Genomic DNA, 13,040 nt, shown 5'->3' with positions numbered 1-13,040 from the left:
ATCACACGCGAACAGCGGAAGGAAGATTCCGGCGCACCCCTACCTGGCGCGCCAAATGTCGGGTTTCTGGTTCCGGCAGACCCTTGAGGTTCAAACACTGGGGTGCGCGCGGAGATCTCTCCCCTACCGATCTACGTCCGATCCTCTTGTGTGAACTAAGATGAAAATGATGAACAACACAAGAGACACGATGTTTATACTCGTTCGGGCCACTGTTGTGGTGTAATACCCTACTCCAGTGTGTGGTGTGGTGGATTGCCTCTGGAGCTGATGATGGACAGTACAAGGGAAGAACAGCCTCGCGAGAGGTGTTCTTGAGCTGGTGCGATGAACTGCTAGGGTGAGTTCAGTCGCCTCTCTCTCTCTGCTGGGGTTCTACCAGATCTCTCCGGGGGTCTCCAGGGGTCTCCCCCTACTCTGTGGTGGCTAGCTCTATTTATAGAGGCCCTGGGCCTCTCCCCAAATAATGAGCAGGAAGGGCGCCAACAATTGGCCATTTCGAAGGGGAACATCTAGTACAAGTTATCCTGACCAAAGGTGGTCTTCGGCTGCCAAAAGCACTGGCGATGACGCCGTCTTGGGCTCCACGGTGACCTCCGTCCTGCCGTCCGGCTGGTCTTGGTCTCGTTGCACCGGAATGGTAACCTTTGCCTGATGCCTTGGCCTGTGCTTGCCCCCTTTGCACCAAAGGGGAAACAAGGACACTGCGCAGGCCGGCGCCCGCCTGGCGCCCGCCTGGTCTCGATCGTCATGGCTTGCATCACGGGTTCCTCGCGAGGTACCCTTGCCTTGATCTCTCCGCCTCCTCGCGAGCCTGCCTGATGAGGCTGCCTCTAAGGAAGCTTCCTGTCGTCCGCCCCGCGAGGCTTGGCCCCTCGCGAGGGTCTTTGAGCTTGAGCGGATGAAGATGGGCCACGCTGGGCCCCCGCTTGAGCCACGCCGCAGGCCGCAGGCAGGCATTTCTAGGGACCCCCGTTCCCAGAATGCCGGCACACACGTTTTTTGTCTTGACTCTCTGGTAGAAACTTTGGGGCACACTTTAAGGTTCTATGTGTTGGTTGAATAGATGAATTTGAGATTGTGTGATGCATATCGTATAATCATACCCACGGATACTTGAGGTGACATTGGAGTATCTAGGTGACATTAGGGTTTTGGTTGATTTGTGTCTTAAGGTGTTATTCTAGTGCGAACTCTAGGGCTGTTGGTGACACTTATAGGAATAGCCCAACAGATTGATTGGAAAGAATAACTTTGAGGTCGTTTCATACCCTACCATAATCTCTTCGTTTGCTCTCCGCTAGTGACTTTGGAGTGACTCTTTGTTGCATGTTGAGGGATAGTCATGTGATCCAATTATGTTAGTATTGTTGAGAGAACTTGCACTAGTGAAAGTATGAACCCTAGGCCTTGTCTCCTATCATTGCAATACCGTTTATGCTCACTTTTACCATTAGTTACCTTGCTGTTTTTATATTTTCAGATTACAAAAACTATTATCTACTATCCATATTGCACTTGTATCACCATCTCTTCACCGAACTAGTGCACCTATACAACTTACCATTGTATTGGGTGTGTTGGGGATACAAGAGACTCTTTGTTATTTGGTTGCAGGGTTGCTTGAGAGAGACCATCTTCATCCTATGCCTCCCACGGATTGATAAACCTTAGGTCATCCATTTGAGGGAAATTTGCTACTGTCCTACAAACCTGTGCACTTGGAGGCCCAACAACGTCTACAAGAAGAAGGTTGTGTAGTAGACATCATGTGTCCACATACCCTCATAGACCGAAAGTAGAAGCGTTAAGTAACGTGGTTGATGTAGTCGAACGTCTTCATGATCCAACTGATCCTAGCACTGAACGTACGGCACCTCTGTGTTCAGCACACGTTCAGCATGATGACGTCCCTCGAGCACTTGATCCAGTAGAGGATGAGGGAGAGTTCCTTCAGCACGACGGCGTGGTGACGGTGATGATGAAGTTACTAGTGTAGGGCTTCGCCTAAGCACTACGACGATATGACCCAGGTGGTAAACTGTGGAGGAGGGCACCACACACGGCTAAGAGATTGTTTGTTGTGCTTTGGGGTGCCCTCCTACCCACATATATAAAGGAGGGGGAGGAGGAGGCCGGCCATAGGGGGGCGCGTGCCATAGGGGAGTCCAACTAGGATTCCCAATCCTAGTTGGAGTCCCCTTCCTTTCCAAGAGAGGGAGAGAGGGAAGGAGGAGGAAGGGAGAAGGAAAGAGGGGGGGCGCTGCCCCCTCCCTAGTCCAATTTGGACTGGCCATGGGGGGTGTCGGTGTCAAAACCGGCGGATCTCGGGTCGGGGGTCCCAAACTGTGTATCTAAGGTCGATGGTAACAGGAGACAGGGGACATGATGTTTACCCAGGTTCGGGCTCTCTCTATCGAGGTAATACCCTACTTCCTGCTTGATTGAACTTGATGAATATGTGTGTTACAAGAGTTGATCTACCATGTGATTGTAATGGCTAAACCCTAGAAGTCTAGCCTATATTACTATGGTAATGAGTCTATCCCCCTCCGGAGTTAGTCCCTGTCACAGCCCCAGTTCAGCCCTTGCTTGACTTTGCTTGTTCATCATGCCATCATGTTTAAATTCCAAAGAAACTTGAAATGGGGATTGCCTAAACCCCTAGCATCAAAGGAAGTCACTAGGTTCAACTAAAATATTTTCAGTAAATCCAAATGGCTTTCAAAAATGTTCATCATTTATGGAAAATGCTGTAAACAGTAACCAGAGGTGATGCACATTTTTCCATGACATATTTGGGCTCTGAATTAAATCATACTCTATTTGCATTTGGGCATTTAAAAGCTATAAAATATTTTAAATGCTCAAATAATCATAAACTAAAATGTTTACTATTGGATATATTATAAACAGTAGCCATGATTAGTTTCATGATTTTTGGAAATGTCTTAGCATTTTAATTAAGTCAAAAAAATTGCAGAAAAATAGAAAACAGAAACAATTTAGAAAATAGAGAATAGAAACTTACCTGGGCCAACTCACCTGTGCAGCCACCTGGCGGCCCAAGTGGCCGGCCCAGCCCACCTGGCCCTCCCCTGTCGTCTTCCTCCCCGCGCCAATGGACAGCGCGCGTGGCCGAGGCACGCCGGCACGCGCCCGGCCACCTCCTGCTTGCCGCTCGCCCTCGATGCCCTGGCCTTCTCTGGTGACGCCACGCTACCCCCTACTCTCTCTCGCTCTCCCTCGTCCCCATTCCCCTGGCTCTCTCCCTCTCACCAGCCGAGCGCGTCCGTCGCCGCCGTTCACTGCCTGCGTAGCCACCGCCGCTCCCGTGTTGCCCTGAGTAGCCCAAGAGGCTCCGCCTGGCCCCCCTCTTCCTCGTCGCCAAGCCGCGCAAGCTAAGGATCACCATGTCGTCGTCTTCAAGCTCGTCACCACCGCATCTGCTCACCGGACTTCGCCGGTCGATTCACCGCCGTCTCCGCCTCCTGAGCTCGCCTTCTACCGCATCCAACCCACCTTGAGCTCCTGTACGTTTCCCCCTAACCCTGTGGCTTGCCGCTTGCCGTAGCCGTCGTTTTGCTGATGGCCGTAGCAAGTTTCCGCCTGAGCTCGCCGTCGGCGTAGCTCCGGTGACCATTTGGTCACCCCGGCGAGCTCAACGCGTTCATAGTGCCCCGTATAGCATTCCTAGCACAAAAACTACCCGCTCGCTCTCTACAGCATCGAACCCGTGGTCACCCGAACTCCGGCCACCGCTTCCAAGCTCGTCGGTGTTGTTTCCGGCCTCCCCGCACCCAACCGCCTGCACCACTCGACCTGCGCGAGCTCCAGCTACTCGTAGATGGTCTTCGTCATTGATTTGGTCGCCGGAGGAAGATTTCCGAGCCTCGCCGTCGTGTCTGGCCTCGCCGGTGTCGAGTCGCCGGCAGGTTTGACCTGTTCGACCCAGGGTTTGACCTTCCTAGGGTCAACACATGTGGGCCCGCCCTTGACTAGATTAGTTTAGGACTAATTACCCCCGCTAACACTGACAGTGGTCCTAGTGGCTGTTAATTTGATTAGTTAGATTTAATTAACCCTGTTAGTTAATTGTGTCACTGACGTGTCGACCCCACTGATCAAGTTTGACCTGGACCGGGTCAGTTGACCTGCTGACGTCACGGTGACGTAGTGCTGACGCCATAACTCATTTTCTGGATTAATTTTAAATCAGGAAATTTCAGAAATTATCCTAAACTTCTAAAAATCATATAAAATCAACCGTAACTCCAAATGAAATAAATTATATATGAAAAATTATCAGAAAAATTCAAGGAATCTGTTTATGGCATTTGCATGCATGTTTGAACTACCTAGGGTTTCTGTACAGGGCAATTTGCATAATTGACATTTAAATAAGCACATATGGAGTTTGAATTTGAACCCTTGGTTCAAACCAACTTCATTTAATATGATTGCTAGTTGCATTAGCTCAATCAACAACATATTGCCATGACATTATCATGCATCATAATTGTTGCATTGCATTGATTGTGTTCCTCTTTGTTTGCCGGTATTTGTCCCCTCTTGATAGACGTGGTTTCGACGATGAGATCGATGACACCGATCAAGAACTATACTATCTTCAGAACTGCCAGGCAAGCAAAACCCCCTTGTTCATTTCGATACAAACCCACTCTCTCGCTCCTGCTCTCTTTTACTGCATTAGGACAACAACAATTCAACTGTTACATGCTGCGGTAGTTGAACCCCTTTCCTTTGCATGACCTGTCATTGCCACAGTAAATAGATGAAACCCACTAGCATGAGTAGGAGTTGTTTGAGCCCTGATGTGCCTACTCATTCATGTTTGCTTGTCATGCCTGCTATTGCTTAGAGTTGAGTCAGGTCTGATTCATCAGGGATGAATTGGAATGGTGATGAATGTGTCCTACTGTGTGTGAGCTAAGTGTGTGAACACGATTTGGTAAAGGTAGCGGTGAGAGGCCATGTAGGAGTACATGGTGGGTTGTCTCATTGAAACCGTCCTCAGGAACTGAGGTCTGTGTTTATGATCCATGAAACAGCTACTACCACACGTTGGGCCCTGAAATATGACCCCGCTCGACTTACTGACCCCTCTCGTCCTCTGTCCAGGAGTTGCAACTAGTTTCTGGTGTTTATAGGATATGTGTTGGTGGCCGTGCGTAGCGCTGACCCTAGGGGTGGGCTATGATGCAGTAGATACACCATGGCATGGTGTACCGGGCGCCGTTTGGTGTCTCGGGAACCCTGCACACATCGTTTGGGGCTGTGAGCGAAACTCCAGCCGGATCTCCTCCCGGATGGAACCCGAATAGGCGATAAACCTGGACTAGAGACTTGTGCGGTTAGTCAGGTCGTGGTCTACACCCACGTCGGCTTCGCTTGAAGTCTGCCGAGCACATGTCGTGTGCAGACGCTAAGTGGTGGAAACATGTGTGACGAAGTACACCCCTGCAGGGTATAAAACTATTCGAATAGCCGCGTCCACGGTAAAGGACTTCTGGGTTGCCTATAACAGTTCATAGACAAGTGAAAGTGGATACTTTAAAATGCGCATGATAAGCGTGAGTGCTATGGATGGCGTTCTCGTAGGGAGACGGGAGCGGATCCATAGTGGTGTATTGATATGGTGAATATGCGGACTCGTGTGCGCCACCGCAAAAGAGTTACTTGCAGTCGTAGTTTAAGATAGCCACTGAGTCAAAGCTGGCTTGCTGCAGTTAAACTCCACCACCCCCCTGTTGATACCGATGCATATGTAGCTAGTTCTGATGTAAGTCTTGCTGAGTACTTTTGTACTCATGTTTGCTTAATTTATGTTTTGCAGAGAGACTTCAGTCTCGCTAGTAGTTTCGCGTGGACTTCGACATTTAGCTTGATACCTCAGCTGCGATCTTGTGCCCACGGCAGGATCTGGTAGATAGTCAGGCTTCTCAGCCTTTTTCATTTGTAGATGTCTGTACTCAGACATGTTGAGCTTCCGCATGTGTTTTGACTTGTATGCTCTGAATGTTGGGTCATGAGACCCATGTTTATAATATCTCGCTCCTTGGAGCCTAATGAAATAAATACTTTGAGTCGTAGAGTTATGTTGTGATGCCATGTTGTATTTACACATATCGAGCATATTGTGTGTATGATTGAAATGCTTGGTATGCGTGGGATTCAACAATCTAGTTGTTTATCCTTGGCAGCCTCTCTTATGGGGAAATGTAGTCTAGTGCTTCCATGAGCCATAGTAGTCCGCTACAGCCCGGTTCACCGGAGTCCTGCAAGCCCAGCACTACTGCTCAGGACACTTGACTAGCCAGCATGTGTTTCACTTTGTTCCTGTGTCTGTCTCTTCCGAGAAATGTCACGCGGTGACATCCGGAGTCCTGCCTAGCCTGCTACAGCCCGGGTTACCGAAGTCCTGTTAGCCCGGTGCTACAGCCCGGATTCACACGCTAATGACCGACATGCTCGAAGTTGATTCATGTATGCCTGTCCCCATGGGTTAGTGCCGCTTTGGGTTCACGACTAGCCATGTCGGCCCGGGTTCTTTGTCATATGGATGCTAGCGACACTATCATATACGTGAGCCAAAAGCGCAAACGGTCCCGGGCCAGGTAAGGTGGCACCCGTGGGAATACCGTGCGTGAGGCCGCAAAGTGATATGATGTGTTACATGCTAGATCGGTGTGACTTAGGATCAGGGTCCTGACAGTCCCCCGATTTATATAGACACCGGGAGGATCTAGGGTTACACAAGGTCGGTTACAAAGAAAGGAATCTACATATTTGGTCGCCAAGCTTTCCTTCCATGCCAACGAGAGTCCCATCCGGACACGGGTGCAGTCTTTGGTCTTCGTATCTTCACAGCCCATCAGTACGGCCGATGGCTAACAGGCCGGAAGCCCAAGGACCCCTTAGTCCAGGACTCCCTCAGTAGCCCCCGAACCAGTCTTCAATGACGAGGTGTTTGGCACACAGATTGTCTTCGGCATGGCAAGGCGGGTTCCTCCTCCGACATCTTCCAAGTAATGTATTCGGCTTTTAATTCAATGCTGCACCCCTCGGCTTCTGTACCTCGATGTCTTCAGCTTCCACATGTCGAGCGAATGCGGACGTCCATGGTATTTTTTGCAAATAACACCCCGGCCGCGCAAGAAAGAGCGTCTATTTAAAGAAATTGGATCTCAGACCCATTCGGCACCACGCGGAGATAATCCTCATAGATTTCCCGGAAAGATCATTCCAACATGGCTAGCATTCCCCGCTCCTCCTCTCATTCTGACCCAGAGAAAGGCGAGTGGGAGAGGTGCACCGTATCCCATGGTCAGCTGGAGCAGCTGCAAACGTAGGGGTTTTTCCCTCCTGCAGATCTGGTCCCTGTTCGAGCAGGGTTAGCTTCCTTCAATGGCAAAACCCAGGCAGATGATTTCCTCAATCCATGTATGGGGGAACGAGTGTGCTTCGTCCCCTATTTGCTAAGAGGCATGGGATTTCCACTTCACCCATTCCTCCGAGGGCTTCTGGAATATTATGGCCTCCAACTGCACAATTTTACCCCAGCCTCCATCCTGCATATCGCAGGCTACGTCTCCTTATGCAAACTATTCCTGGGTTGTGAGGCCCATTTTTATCTGTGGAGAAGGTTATTTTGTCTGTCCCGCATAACCATGAGGGATCGATTTTTGAAGTAGGCGGAGCCGAAATATGGCGTATTGCTAAGACCGGGTACCTATTCGGCACACCGAAGAAAGCTCCCGAAGAGTGGACCTCTGAATGGTTTTACATCGAGGACGTCGCACTTCCAGATCCAGTCCGGAGGGGTCTCTCCGAGTTTGCAAGTGTTCCTCTGAAGAAACGCCACAACTGGCGCCCTTGGAGCCTCGAGGAGGAAGACAGTGCGGAAGTTCGCCAACTCCTGAGCAAGATCGGGACGCTTGCCCAGTCCGAATATATGATAGTCGAAGTGATGGCGACCTCCATAGTGAGGGGTGTCCAGCCACTTCAATACAGAGGGATTCCCATGTGGAACTACAATGGGGAAGATGACGCCTCCCGCCACGGCACGAAAGGTCTGGACACCCCTGCCGCCCTAGCAACAATACTAGCCGAAATATTCAAGGGTGAGGAAGAGGAGTTTCTATACATAACGCACAGAGAAGGATATTCCATGTACAGTCCTCCTAGCTGGGTAAGCCCCCAACTCTTCTGTACTACTCATTCCACTCCCCGAGCTTCGCTCAATGAATATTAACTCGTCCATTTGTAACAGCACTGGCGAAAGATTTCTGAGGGAATTCATAGCCCCGCCCCGCAGCCTAAGGGCCGCAACTGGGACCTTGACCCTGGATTCGAAGAGGATCCGAATATATTTGTGGTGCTCGAGAATGGCATGTTTTACCAGGCGAGCTACGACGGCACCGAAGTGGCCATCATCGCCGATTACCCTGGTCTTCTCCCCGCCTCGCACGTAAGTAGTCAGGAGACATCTCCCCCGAAAGGGTTTCCTCGTTCCGCCTCACTCACCGCACTGTCTCGTGCTTCAAAGGGGAGGCGCTCAACATACCGTGCTACTCCAGGAGCGACTCCGAAGGGAGCGGTTCCCGCGCCAGGCAAGCCTTCGAAGAGGAAGGCAAAGAAAGACACGGTCGGGCCCTCGTCAAAGAGGTATGGGTTTGCAAATATGTTTTTTAATAGTCACATCCAATTGTGACATTCACGTTCGTCCCGTATCTGGGGAAGAGTCCGTCGGACTGTGTCCGGGGGTCCGGTCAGCAATACTCCCAACAACCGGGATCCAGCCTCAATCGAGGGGATGGGGGACGATATGGGAGTGACGCCGGACTATCCTTCGACCGAGGGCTCAGAAAATATGTCCGTCACCAAGTCGGAAGTGGAGAGCGCCATGAATCATCGGCATCGAAGGGCCAGTTTATGAGACCCCCGCTTTTCGGAAGAGGCGTTTAATGCCTTCAGCTCGGCTGATGCATACATCTGAGCTGCTCGAGATGTGCTTAGCAGAGCCACAAAGCAGCATTTAAAAGATGTGCATGTAAGTTTACTATGTCTTAGTATGATAACCGTATGCCAGTAGCCCCCGAGACTTAAAGTAGTTGGAACAATTGATTTGAGGATCGCTGCATAATCAAGTTTTGTCAGAGAAGAATGACGTGCTACCCCAAGAGCTAGAAAAGTGTCGGATGCAATTAAACACAGTTACCGCCGAACTGGAAAAATCCAAGGCGGCGTCTTCCGGTAATATTTCCCTCCATCAAGAAATAGTTATTGTATAGCGACCGTGTTAACACTGCGGCTTTATCTCATAACAGTACCATCGGATCAACTGGTGGGAAAAGAGTCGATAAGACTGCATGCCGCAGGCGAGCGGGTTTTGACATGTGTCAGACAAGAGAAAAACAAACTCCAAGATGCAAACACCCAACTGGGCGAAGAGCTGAAGGATGTGCGGGCCCAGCTAATCGACTCCATGAAGGAGAACAAAGAGCTGCGAGGCGGCATATTCAGTATGTGGCTGTATTTACCTCATAACAGTTTGGAAGTAAAAGTAGTTGATATAGCTATGATTGCAGGTATGTTGACGGGCTGTCCCGAAGAGGAGGTTTCCAGATCATCAAGTGATCTTCTGCAAGGGTTGTCGCAGTTGCACGAGCAAGCTCGGCTGGCAATGCGGAGTGTAGCCAAGGCCTTATGGCCATCCACCTCCCCTCTAGGGAGTATGGAGAAGCTTGTAGAGTTATCCAAGGGAGAGCGGCGTCGTATCCGAGTATGGAAGATATCAGCCTTCCAAGAGGGTGCGTGAGAGGCCTGGGCCATGGTAAAAACGTGGTATACCAAGCTAGATTCGAATAACATGGCTTGGGTCGGACCACTAGGGTCAAATGGGGAAGAAATTCCCGTTAGTTTAGTATATGACCAGGTAGAGGTGGCTGCTAGATATTCCCAACAGGATTGTAAATTAGACCGCCCGTTGGATGGTATAGAGGAGGAAGTTTTTAAGTCCTGAGTGACTGTGTACTTTCATTCTAGCTGGATTGTAAAACGATTGTCATGGCCAACCTTTTTGCTTTGACCTCTCGACCCGAAGGTGCCAAGTGTTTTCGAATACCTGAGTGGCAAAATAAACTGGGGTATGGGTGGAAACTAGGCGTAGGGGTCATAGTTGCTTGAACAGACAAGTTTTATCTGGCTAGTTATGTTATATTACATTAAAATTGTAAGAAACATCTTCCTGAGATAATAGTTTCGTTAAGGGTTCCTTTCCCTGGGTCTGCATGCATCTATGTGCATGTTCGGACTGTGATGAAAAAATCACAGTGTGTATAACTTCTGGGGGTTCACAATGGAACGAGTGCAAAAACATCTTTAGTTCACCGATCGAATATTCCCTTAAGAACGCTGGCTTTCGGCTTCACCCAGTCTGAGGTACACATCCGGATGACCCGGCAGTAACAATCACAGAGGTGCTCCCTTTATGCCCTAGCCGAACTAAAGGGAACGTAGGGCATAAGCATAGGAGCCAGGCAACCCAGCTTGGCCAAAACTTAAGTCATATCGATGCATATAATGGCGAAGAAAAGGTACATATGGGAGAAAACACATAGGTGATGAGCTTGATGCTTGGAAAATAGCAAGCTTCTGTCCAAGAAGCCCCTAGGTATAATAAACGCACATACTTGAAGATGTATGCGTCGGGGGTGCGCGGTCTAACCGCACGAAAGCTTTTAAGGCTAAAGAGAGAAAAACAAAAAGAGAGAAAAAATGATAAAAACAATAAGGGAGGGAGACGAACAAAGAGTTCGGCGCTAGGCATAGAATCTTTGGAGTCTGGCCACGTTCCAGGGGTTCGGCTCTAGTCGATTGTCTGACGCATCACGCAAGCGGTATGTCCCTCCGGTGAGAACTTCGTCGATGATGAAGGGACCCTCCCACTTGGGCTTGAGTTTGTCCTTTTTCTACTCCGGCAGGCGTAGAACGAGTTCGCTGACGTTGTAAGATTTGGCCCGCACTTCTCTGCTTTGATACCTGCGAGCCTGCTGTTCATAAAATGCGGAACGGGCTTTTGCAATGTCGCGCTCCTCCTCCAGGGCATCTAAGCTGTCCTGCCGATCGACCTCGGCCTCTCTCTCTTTGTACATGCACACTCGAGGTGAGTAATGAATAATGTCGCAGGGTAGTACTGCCTCTGCGCCGTACACCATGAAAAAAGGTGTGTATCCGGTAGTGCGATTGAGCATGGTCCGCAGCCCCCAGAGTACAGAGTCAAGCTCCTCAACCCAGTGCTTGTCTGATTCCTTCAAGGACCGCACTAGTCTAGGCTTAATGCCACTCATAATAAGACCATTGGCTCTTTCGACTTGACCGTTTGTCTGTGGGTGATAGACAGAGGCGTAATCGAGCTTGATGCCCAGATTGGCGCACCAGGTTTTCACTTTGCCGGTTGTGAAGTTGGAGCCGTTATCGGTGATGATACTGTGCAGAATACTATGACGATGTACAATGCTGGATATGAATTCTATCACTGGCCCGGATTCGGCCGTTTTAACTGGTTTGGCCTCTATCCACTTAATGAATTTATCCACCATGACCAGCAAATATTTCTTCTTATGGCTTCCTCCTTTAAGGGGTCCAACCATATCTAGTCCCCAGACCACAAAAGGCCAAGTGATGGGGATTGTTTGTAGGGCGGTGGGGGGCATATGGCTTTGGTTGGCGAAGAGTTGACATCCGACACAGTGTTGTACAAGGTCCTGTGCGTCTGCTCGGGTCGTCGGCTAATAAAACCCTGTACGGAAGGCCTTGCTAAAAAGGGCCCGAGCTGCAGCGTGGTGCCTGCCAAGACCGGCGTGAATCTCAGCCTGGAGCTGCTACCCCTCCTCCTCGGAGATACATCTTTGAAGGACTCTGGTAGCGCTTTTCTTATATAGTTCTCCGTCACGAACATTATAGGCCTTTGAACACCGGATAATGTGGTGGGCCTCATTCTGATCCTCAGGAAGTTCCTTCCTATTAAGGTAGGCTAAAAAGGGTTTGGTCCAGGGGGCAATGACTGCCATAATAAGATGGGTCGATGGTGTTATTTCGGTGGCTGAGCCATCGATGATATCCGTGTGTTCGGAATTTGGAGTTGTCTTCGGATCCAGACTACTGTTGATGCTTTCCCCCTGCCACACCATGGATGGCTTAGAAAGTCTTTCCAGAAAGATATTAGGTGGGACGGGGTCATGCTTGGCGCCAATACGAGCGAGAACGTCTGCGGCTTGATTACTCTCTCGGGCCATGTGATGGTACTCGAGCCCCTCGAACCGAGCCGACATTTTTAGGATGGCATTATGATAAGCTGCTATCTTTGGATCCTTGGCATTGAAATCTCCATTTATTTGAGATATTGCCAGGTTTGAGTCCCCGCGCACCTCTAGGCGTTGTATGCCCATGGAGACAGCCATCCGGAGACCATGAAACAAGGCCTCGTATTCGGCTGCATTATTGGAATCTGTGTATAGTATTTGGAGTACATACTGAACGACGTCTCCAGTAGGGGACGTTAAAATGACACCCGCTCCTAGCCCTGCCAGCATTTTGGAGCCATCGAAATACATAACCCAATTGGAATATGTGATGTACTCTTTAAGGAGTTCGGCCTCTGTCCATTCGGCGACGAAGTCAGCCAGTACTTGGATTTAATGGCTCGACGTGGTTTGTATGTAATATCAAATGGAAGGAGCTCAATGGCCCATTTGGCAATCCGGCCCATGGCATTGCGATTGTTTATAATGTCATTGAGTGGTACTTCGGAAGCCACCGTAATTGAACACTCGTGGAAGTAGTGTCAGAGTTTTCGGGATGCCATGAAGACCGTGTATCTTATCTTTTGATAATGGGGGTACCAGGATTTGCATGGTGTAAGGACAGTGGATACGTAGTATACTGGCTTCTGAAGCGGGAATTTGTGTCCTTCCTGTTCTCGCTCAATGACGAGCACAACGCTTACCACCTGATGT

Source organism: Triticum aestivum, chromosome 3A, assembly GCF_018294505.1.
Source record: "Triticum aestivum cultivar Chinese Spring chromosome 3A, IWGSC CS RefSeq v2.1, whole genome shotgun sequence".
In the NCBI taxonomy this organism is placed as follows: domain Eukaryota; kingdom Viridiplantae; phylum Streptophyta; class Magnoliopsida; order Poales; family Poaceae; genus Triticum; species Triticum aestivum.
The sequence above is the reverse complement of the archived record's forward strand: the minus strand, read 5'-3'. Positions refer to the sequence as shown.